Raw genomic sequence first — 9,548 nt, 5'->3', positions numbered from 1 at the left:
GACACACAAAAAGGTGCATACTTTTTTGTATTTTTTTATTGAGCTATAACTTGCATACCATAAAATTCACCATTCTAAAGTGTACCATTCAATGGTTTTAGTATATCCACGAGGTTGTACAACCATCATCACAATGTCATTCTAGAACATTTTCATCATTCCAAAAAGAAACACTCTAGCGGTCACTCTCTATTCCCCTCTCCCCCAAGCTCTTGGCAGCTATGAATCTACTTTCTGTCCTTATGGATTTGCCTATTCTGGACATTTCATATAAATGGAACCACATATCACTATGCATAATGTTTTTAAGATTCATCCCCGTTGTAGCCTACATCAGAACTTCATTCATTTTTTGTGGTCAAATAATATTCTATTGTATGGCTATACCACATTTGGGATGTTTCCACTTTTTGGCTATTCTGAATAATACTGCTGTCAACATTAATGTACAAATTTTTGTGTGAAGATTTGTTTTCAGTTCTTTTGGGTGTATACTTAGGAGTGGCATTGCTAGGTCATATTGGTAAATCTATGTTTAATTTTTTGAGGAGCTGTTAAACTGTTTTTCAAAGTGGCTGCACCATTTTATATCCCCATCAGCAATGCTTGAGAGTTCCAATTTCCCCACATCCTCCCCAACACTTGGTTTTTTTTTTTTTTTTTGGTTATAACCATAATAAATGGAGAAAATGTTGAAGTTGTCAAGGATTTCATTTTACTTGGCTCCACAATCAACGTCCACGGAAGCAACAGTCAAGAAATCAAACTACGTATTACGTTGGGCAAATCTGCTACAAAAGACCTCTTTAAAGAGATTAAAAAGCCAAGAAGTCACTTTGAGGCCTAAGGTAGCCCTGACCCAAGCCATGGTCTTTTCAGTCACCTCATGTGCTTGTAAAAGCTGGACAACAAATAAGGAAGACTGAAGAAGAATTGACACATTTGAATTGTGGTATCGGCGGAGAATATTGAATACAGCATGGGCTGCCAGAAGAACGAACAAATCTGTCTTGAAGGAAGTACAGCCAGAATGCTCCTTAGAAGCAAGGATGGTGAGACTTTCTCTCGTGTACTTTGGACATGTTATCAGGAGGGACCAGTACCTGGAGGAGGACATCATGCATGGTAAAGTGAGGGTCAGCGAAAAAGAGGAAGACCCTCAAGAGATGGACTGACACAGTGACTGCAACAATGAGCTCAAACATAGCAATGACTGTGAGAATGGCGAGTGACCAGGCAGTGTTTCATTTTGTTGTCCATAGATAGGGTCGCTATGAGTTGCATTGTGGTTTTGATTTCTATTTGCCTACTCAATAATGGCTTTGAGTATTTTTTCAGGTGCTTATTGGTCATTTATATATCTTCTTTGGAGAAATGTCTATTCAAATGTCCATTTTAAAATTGAGCTATTTGTCTTCTTATTGTTGAGTTGTAAGGGTTCTTTATATATTCTGGATACTAGACTCTCATCAGATAAAAGATTTGCAAGTACTTTCTCCCATTCTGTGGTTTGTCTTTTCAGTTTCTTGACAGTGTCCTTTGATTCACAAAAGTTTTAAATTTTGTGTACAAATTATCTGTTTTTTTCTTTAGTTGCTTTGCTTTAGGTGTCATATCTCCGAAACCATTGCCAGTCTAAGGTCATGAAGACTTGCACGTATGTTTTTTCCTAAGAGTTTTATAGTTTTAGCTCTTACATTTAGGTCTTTGATTCATTTTGAGTTAATATTTGTATATGTCACGTAATAAAACCCAAAATCAAACCTGCGGCCACTGAGTCAATTCTGACTCAAAGCGACCCTGTAGGACAGAGTAGAACCATTGCACCACCAGGGCTCCTGGCATGTAATAGGGGTCCAAATTCATGTGAATATCTAATTGTCCCAGCACCGTTTGTTGAAAAGACTTGCTACCCTTGTCCAACATCAGCTGACCACAGATTGGGTTCATTTTCGGACTGTCAATTCCATTCCATTGATTCATATGTCTAAGAGTGCATACTTTTTGATTCCATTTATGTGAAGTTCAAAACCAGGCAAAACTAATTTATGGAGTTATGTCTGGGATGGATGTTGGAAGATACAGACTGGAAAGGGCCATGAAAGAATCTTATGGGGTGCTGAAAATCCTCTATATCTTGATCTGGGTAGTGGATACTCATGTGTAAATGTATGTGAAAAATCATTGAGTTGCACCATTAAGATTCATGCACTTGATATATATCTATATATAAAACATTCTAATGGAAGGAAGGAAGGAAAGAAGGGAAAGATAACATGTTCAGGAGATGAGTGGAGAGCACTGGAGACTGATGGATACGGAAAGGAATTGTGAGGACTTGCAGGACTCTGCCTTTGGTGATTGATGGCACTGTGCCCTGAGGTGGAGAACTCAGGAGGAGAAGTGACTCTGGGGTGAGTCTGAGTTTGGTTTGGGGCCTGTGGATTGTGAGGTGGAGAGCTCCAGGAGATGGCTGAATGCTTATGTCTACAGCTCTGGAGGCAACGGCTGGTGTGGGATGGAGACCTAGGTGTCTGGGTGAACCTGTGCAGGGAAAGCAGGTAATGGGGACAAGAAGAGACCATGAGCCAAAGCTGGGGGCCAGTAGCACTTCGAACAGGAAGATCAGGTAGACCGGTGGTCAGTGCTAGGCTGGGAGACAGGAACTGAGGGCTGGAGGACTTGATGAGGTCAAAGATCCGTGGAGAAATACCAACAACTTCTAATCAAATGAGCTGGCCCAGCTAAGCTCTGCACATGGGCTTATTCATCTCATGCCTACAATGACCTATGAGTACAGGAGAGGAAGCAGAGGCACACAGCTTGCCCAAGGTCAATGGTGGAGCTGAGAGTTGAACCCCAGCAGCCTAGCTCTGAGCCTACGCCCTAAACCTCCACTCCACACTGCCTCCTGCGAAGTAGAGCACTGAGTGAAACTGAAGCCCAGTGTTTCAGGAAGGGCAGGTCTAGAGTGTGGCCTTCAGACAGGGTGACTGAGGTGGTGGAGGAGGTTCTTGGAGCTGAGAGGTGGGAGTGGAGCTGAGGAGTTAGAATTCAGAACCTGAGAGGCTAGGAGGGGAGGAGGTCCAGGGAGCTAGGCCTGCAGAGCCCCAGGCCTGGCTTCTGATGGTAGCACCTTGGCTGTAGGGACAGGCTTCCTCGTCTCAGCCCCTTCTTTGCCCTCCCCATCCTGAGCCCCTTGTTCCATCTGAGGAAGGTGGTGGGGAAGGACCACCATCAGCCTGGAACTTCCCGACTTGGAACCCAAGGGCAAGGTCAGGAGCAGGAAGTGGGGAGGCACATGGCTGGGGAGAGGAAATATTCTGAAACACCCTCCCCTCTACCCTAGGCTTTGCTCCCTCTTGCTCTCTAAGAGTTTGCCTTTCCTCGAAAACCAAAAACCATGGCAAGGACTGAGCCCTGGCTCAGCTGCTTAGGAACTCGTCAGACCTGTTTGTGCCTTGCTGGAGGCTGGAAGGAGTGGAGACTGCGGGTACCTGCACGCCCTGCTCCAGGACAACTGGGACTGCCCACCCTGCAAAGGCCTGGCTCCACCAGGACACAGAGGTGGCCGGGGGAGGGCCAGAGGGGCTCCATGCCTGGTGAGAAGAGGAGGGCAGGTCATGGATTCGCTCATCTCCTCCATCCTTCAGCGTCTCCCCTGCTCCAAGGCCCAGAGATGACCGATAACACCCACCCTTGTCCCAGGAGGCTCTGAGTGGGGGCTATGGGGGTGAGGATGGGCCATAGGCATGGGAGTGACCCAGTTCCAGCAGCCCAGGGAAAGAAAGCAGGGGGGCTGTCTTGGAGGGGTTGAGCCAGTCTTGAGACTGCTGCTGGCTCCATGGGTCTGGCCAATGTTTCTCTTGGTGCCCCCACATGGTTGCTTACTTGTGGTCTCCTCTCCCCCGCCGAACTGGGGTTCATTTGTGGTCTTGGCTGCCACTGACCTGCCCACTAGGTCTGTCCATTCAGTCCTCCAGAGCAAACCAGGTTGTCTCGACCCCACGGAGGCTGCCACGGCTTCTCCTCTGGCCCAGGCTGCCAGGGTGATCCCAGAGTTCCCCCCCATCCAGATTTGGGGCTGATCTTCCAAAAGGCAGAAGAGAAACTGGGAGGAGCAAGCACATTGACGGACATACCACCTATCATCCTGAGTCATACACTGGAATCACCTTCTTAGAAGAACTGCTGCTGGCCTCCCCCGCCTGTCCTGGTGACACTGCCCAGCCTGCTCTGGACTCCAGCTACACAACTTCATTCAGTTCTTGGATTGCCCTACATTTCCTCCTGCCTCAGAGCCTTTGCATGTGCTATTCCTTCTGCCTGGAACATGCCCTCGCTAGGCACCACCCTCACCTGTGCCCAATTACTCCCTACCCAGCTTTCCATCTCAGCCCAGTATCACATTCTCAGACCCTCACATTCCCTCCCATGCACTTTTAAGGCACCAAGCACTTTTATTTGGAAGATGTGAGTGATGTTTGTCTTTCCCACAGGACTTAAGCCCCTGAGGGCAGGGATCAGGTTGGGTTTTGCCCCCTACTGTCTCCCCCAGCACCCTGCATGGGGCCTGGCTCATAGCAGACTGTTGGGAAACATTTGACTACCTCTAGGAGGCCCAGAGAGCCAACCCGGAACTGAACAGGGCCTCTGGGCAGCATCTGTGACTGACCGCTGCAGGCTCCGGACCACAAGAAGAAACTAGGCCCCACGCTGGGTCCAGGGCCCGCGTCCAGCCCAGAGCCACTCCCGGGCTCCTCGGGACTGCCGTGTCTGTCTGTGCCTTAGTCTTCCCATGAGCAGAATGGAAGCCCGTGGCACTCAGGACTCCTGTGACCATCCCTGGGCCTGCCTGGCTGGGCTGTGCCAAAGGTCAGCTGCCCGAGGTTGGTCTCTCTGCGACCTGTCTCATGAGCTGGCCAAACTGGCTTGCCCAGATTTCTTGGTGGTCCTAGTCATGACCTGGTAGGTGACGGGCAGCAGGCCCAGACAGGGCTGTGGCCGGCTTGCACATCCCCAGGGAGCTGGGTGCAGGGAAACTGGCCCTGTCCCAGCTGCTGCTCCCCAGCCAGCTGGGCCTCATTGAGGGTAATTAGCACAGCTAGACGCCTGGGTCTTGGTGTTTCATTTTCCACTTGTGATCCATCGGCTGGGGCCTTCGGACAGTGGCCCCGTACAAATTACGAGGGGGTCGATGTTAAGAGAAACGCCGCATTCCTTGTGGCTGGCTAAATGGACTCTGGGAGCAGATTCCCTTCTGGCACTCGCTCAAGAATGGCCAGGTCCTTTGAAGGCCCTTCCAGGGAGGACCCCAGGGGCTTGGAGCCTGCTGGGCGTGGCTCTCCCAGGGAGCCTCTCCTGACCGCAGGAGGGCGGGGCCCCTCCAGGACAGCTGTGGCTCATGGGGAGACCCTATTCCGGTACTGGGCACCTCTGTCACTTGGCAACCCTAGGGGTGACTCTGCCCCTTTTTACAGCCAGGCTGGGCGGGGGGGGGGGGCGGGGGGAGTTGCCAGTGTCCTCAGCTGGGGGACACTGGGCCTCAGAGCAATGAAATGTCCCAGTGGAATTTCAGGCCTCAGGGGGTGGTTACAGCATGGGGTGGGGCTCTGAGCAGATGCCCCAGTAGCCACAGAGTCTGTTTGGTGGAAATTCTATTCTGTTCCTGCTGCGAGCTGAGCCCTGGGCTGGACCAGGAATTTGATTCTGGCTGAGAGTTGGTCTGTGCCTCCCCCAGTGTCTGTCAGTGTCTATCTGTTTGTCTCATACACAAAGCCCTTAACTCTCATTTGACAAAAGTGGAGAAAATCCCTTGAACCCGCTGCAGAGCTTGCCAGCCACCACTGCTGAGCTGTGTGAACCTGGGCAGGTTACTAGCTTCGCTGTGACTCAGTTTCCTTATTTGTAAAATGAAGATAATAATAGTGCTAAACTCACAGGATTGTTCCTTCATCCAAGTGGGCGTTATCCTGGCCCCCCCGAGCTTACATCCAGGAGAGGCAAACATCACTGCAGATGGAGATGTGAGAAGGACCTGTGATGGTAGAGTGGACAGGAGGAAGAGGAGGGAGTGGACCAGGACCAAGTAGGTCATGCTAAGGTGGTCCCATTGGGAGTGGGGTGATCAGAAATGCCAAACTCTGCAGGGTATTAATCCAGGGTGACAAGGGCACACTCAGGAAAGGCCCACGGATCTGTGGAAGTGCAAAGCAGATGCCCACTCAGCCTGGGAGGCTTCCTGGAGGAGGTGACAGCCTGAAACATGGCCCTCCAGGCAAAAGGTGAAGAAAGGGAGTCTCTTTTCGGAACCTTCGCTCCTGACTGCAAGGATAGAGGCTCAGTTTGGTGCTGCAGGGGTCTCTGAACCTCTCGGGCCAGCCTTGTGGTCCTTATAAGTAACCCAGAGCAGGCTGCAGCCTGAAAGCCTTCCGCAGCCATGGAGCCAGCTAAAATTAAGGAACGGAGTTTGTTTTCATTGTATGTATGTTTACAGTCATCTTCTGCATTTGACGCACGGGATTAGCTTTTCATTTTCAGTAGTGAGGTTTCTTTTTTTTCATTAGAATCTTTTTTTGTTTCTTTTAAATGTATTTGGTAGTGAGGTTTTTATTTTATAAAAGCTTTCTTTAAAAATAAACGTACCTACATGAGTTGATTTAAGGAAAAAAATTAATGTAAACAATATTTCAGGCAAAAATCATGACAGTAGAATAAGAACTACTGGGAAGAGCTGAATTCTAGAGAAGAGGCTGTGAGAGATTACTCTGAAGGAGAATGTTCTAGAACCCATGTGCCTCCTCCAATATGTCAGCTTTCAATCTTGAGTCTAAATCCCCTTGAACAAAAAGACTCCACCCTGTTCCTCAAATGGGCAAGGTGGGGCCAAGAGAGTGTGGCTGCTCGATGACAGACAGACAGACAGACAGTCTCCAGTCACACGGGGGTTGTGGCCTGGCAAGCACACAAGCTCATGGTTGGTCTTCATGAAGCCAAACTCTCCAGGTGACTCAGGCGCCGCTCAGTCCTGCCAGTGTGGCATCATGGCACTCTGCGTATTGCACCTGGTGCTTCCTAGAGCCCTGCCCCTCTCCAACTGCCTTCTGTGCCCCAGCCTCTCCCAGCTGCCACCGGGATTAGCCTGTGGGCTTGGGGCTCTCGCCAGGGGAGTATCTAGGGTATGGCAAGTCTGGCACATGCCCCGGGCACCACTTAAGGGGAGGAGAGGGCACCCACCAATGAGCAGTTTGTATTTGCCATGGCAGTTTCCATTGGCAGCTATGAGAGATCATTCAAAAATTTAAAACTAATTGCCATCGGTGCTGTTTTTCACAGATAATGCTCTGCCATACTTATCCCACGCTTACCTGGTGAGGGTGAAACAGATTGGATGTTGAGTCATCGTTCTTGGTTCAGCTGGATGGACAACTGAGGCAAGGGCCACCACCGCTGTGACCCCAGCCTCTCCTCTTGGGGTCAGTAGGCTCCATTGACCAGAAGTGAGGTCCCTCAGCCATGGAACCTGGCAGCCAGAGGAGCTCACAGCATCTGAAACTGCAGTCACGGAGCTGCCTCCACCAGGACGAGGAGGGGATGGTCCTGCCCACCCCATGGGTTCACTTCCAGGAGGACAAAGACAGACAAAGGCAAGCTCAATGAGGAGAAGCCAGATGGAGCAGGGAGAAGGCTGGAAACAGTACCCTGTAAGCCCATGGGGGCAGGGTGCGGGCCACCCTGCCTTCAAATCCCTGTCCTGGACAGAAAGGCAGAGCAGGCAGGTAGCTGGGAGAGACAGGGACCTCACCTTTGGACTGCTCTGAGGAAGCACTTGCTGTCAGCCTGAGCCATCACAGGGGACAGGCCTCTTGGTAGAGAGTGAACCCCCCATGACTGGGGGTATGCAAGCCAGGCTGGTGGCCATGTGGCAGAGATGGGGCAGACCGGTTGACTTTTACAACCTGGGTCACTCCTCACAGCAGAAAGATAAGGGCACAGAAAATACCTGGTCTATTGCCTGGCACACAGTGGGTGTCTCCTTGTCTCCCCCACCTACGCTTGATGTGGCCCGGCCAGAATCCTAGAACTCAAGACAGGCTGAGCCAGAAGGATTCTAGGGGTCACTGTGGAGCTCACTGGGGGTGAACCCTTGAGGAGGCTGAGGCCTAGAGGAGAGAGCTCTTCCCAGCCTCAGACCTTCCCCATCTCTTCTTCCCTTTCCATTAGCCTCTTCATCTCATCTGGTCTCTCCCACATCCCTGAACGTATTCGGGGGCACATTCCTGCCCAGGACCTGTAATTGGGTCACTGAGTGTCCGTGGGGGGTGGGGGGAGGGCAATGTGTTTAATATGTGGCCTTGAGTGGTGATAAGGGGCTGAAGATGGAATTTCAGTGCTGTGGCAGGTCTGGGAGGACCTGGGGTTTCCTTAGGGGTTGTGGCTAGTTTTGCCCTGACCTGCCAAGTAGGTCCTTCCCCCTCTGGGCCCAGGCCCCTTTCTGCCCCGAGGACACTGGACTGCAGTGGGCCTGTGGGCATAGGCCTGGAGCAGGGCTGGGAGGGAGGGGCCAGCAGGCGCTGCCCTAATCTGGGGCTTAGCTCTGACTTCAAAACTGGCGGCTTCAGCATTGGTGGAATGTCCAGCCTTGGGGGAGGGGGAAGAGTGGGATGCAACTGGTTTCCATCAAGTTCCAGAGAGCAGCTATGGCCTCTTGGGGGTGAGTAGCATGGGGGCAGGGCTGGGAATCTCAGTGGGGGCATCTAGGTCCTGCCCCTTAGGGCTGTGTGATCTCGGGACAGTGACTTAAGCTCTCTGGGCCTCGTACTCCTCATTAGAGAAACAGGGTGAACGGTAGCCCCTTCCCAGGGTAGCACCAGGCCTTGGAGGCCCTTAAGTCTGCGTGTGACCGGGTGTGTGCAAACGCACAGAGGGCAGCCCTTGTGGCCCCACAGCGCCATCTACTGATGGCTCAGCAGCCTCACAGGGCACAGGCTTCCCCAAGGTGCCCCTTTAACCACCCCAGGGCTCCCCTCTGGGCATCTTCTCCACAGCTGTGGACACAGGGTTAAAAGCTCAACTTTGGGGCAGGCAACACTAAATGTGAGTTTTGGCTGTCTCAGTTCCTGGCTGAATGATTCTTTGAGTTTCGGTTTCCTGTAAAAGATAATAGTAACTGGTGGAGAGCACGCCCTGTGCTAAGTAATCTGTGTGCCTCCACACAGGTAACTTCCAGCAATGCTGTGAGGTGGCTTCTGTTACTATCTGCACTTTACAGATGGGAAACTAAGGCCCAGAGAGGGTAAGATACTGACCCTAGGTCACACAGCCAGTACGAGGCACAGCTGGGATTTGAATCCAGGTTTCATAGCCCATACTTGTATCCACCAAGGTGAGGAGAATGTTGCTGAGGTACTTACTATCAGCCGAAACCCTCGGTTCAAGATGGTATGTGTCTGTGACTCAGGCACAGACCTTTTGTCTGGTCTGGGTTCATGTCCTGGATCTAGTACTTACTGTGGGACCTTGGCAAGCCACCTCACGTCTCGGTGCTT

The sequence above is a fragment of the Loxodonta africana genome, chromosome 12 (assembly GCF_030014295.1).
Source record: "Loxodonta africana isolate mLoxAfr1 chromosome 12, mLoxAfr1.hap2, whole genome shotgun sequence".
NCBI lineage: Eukaryota > Metazoa > Chordata > Mammalia > Proboscidea > Elephantidae > Loxodonta > Loxodonta africana.
Note: the sequence above shows the minus strand (reverse complement) of the source record.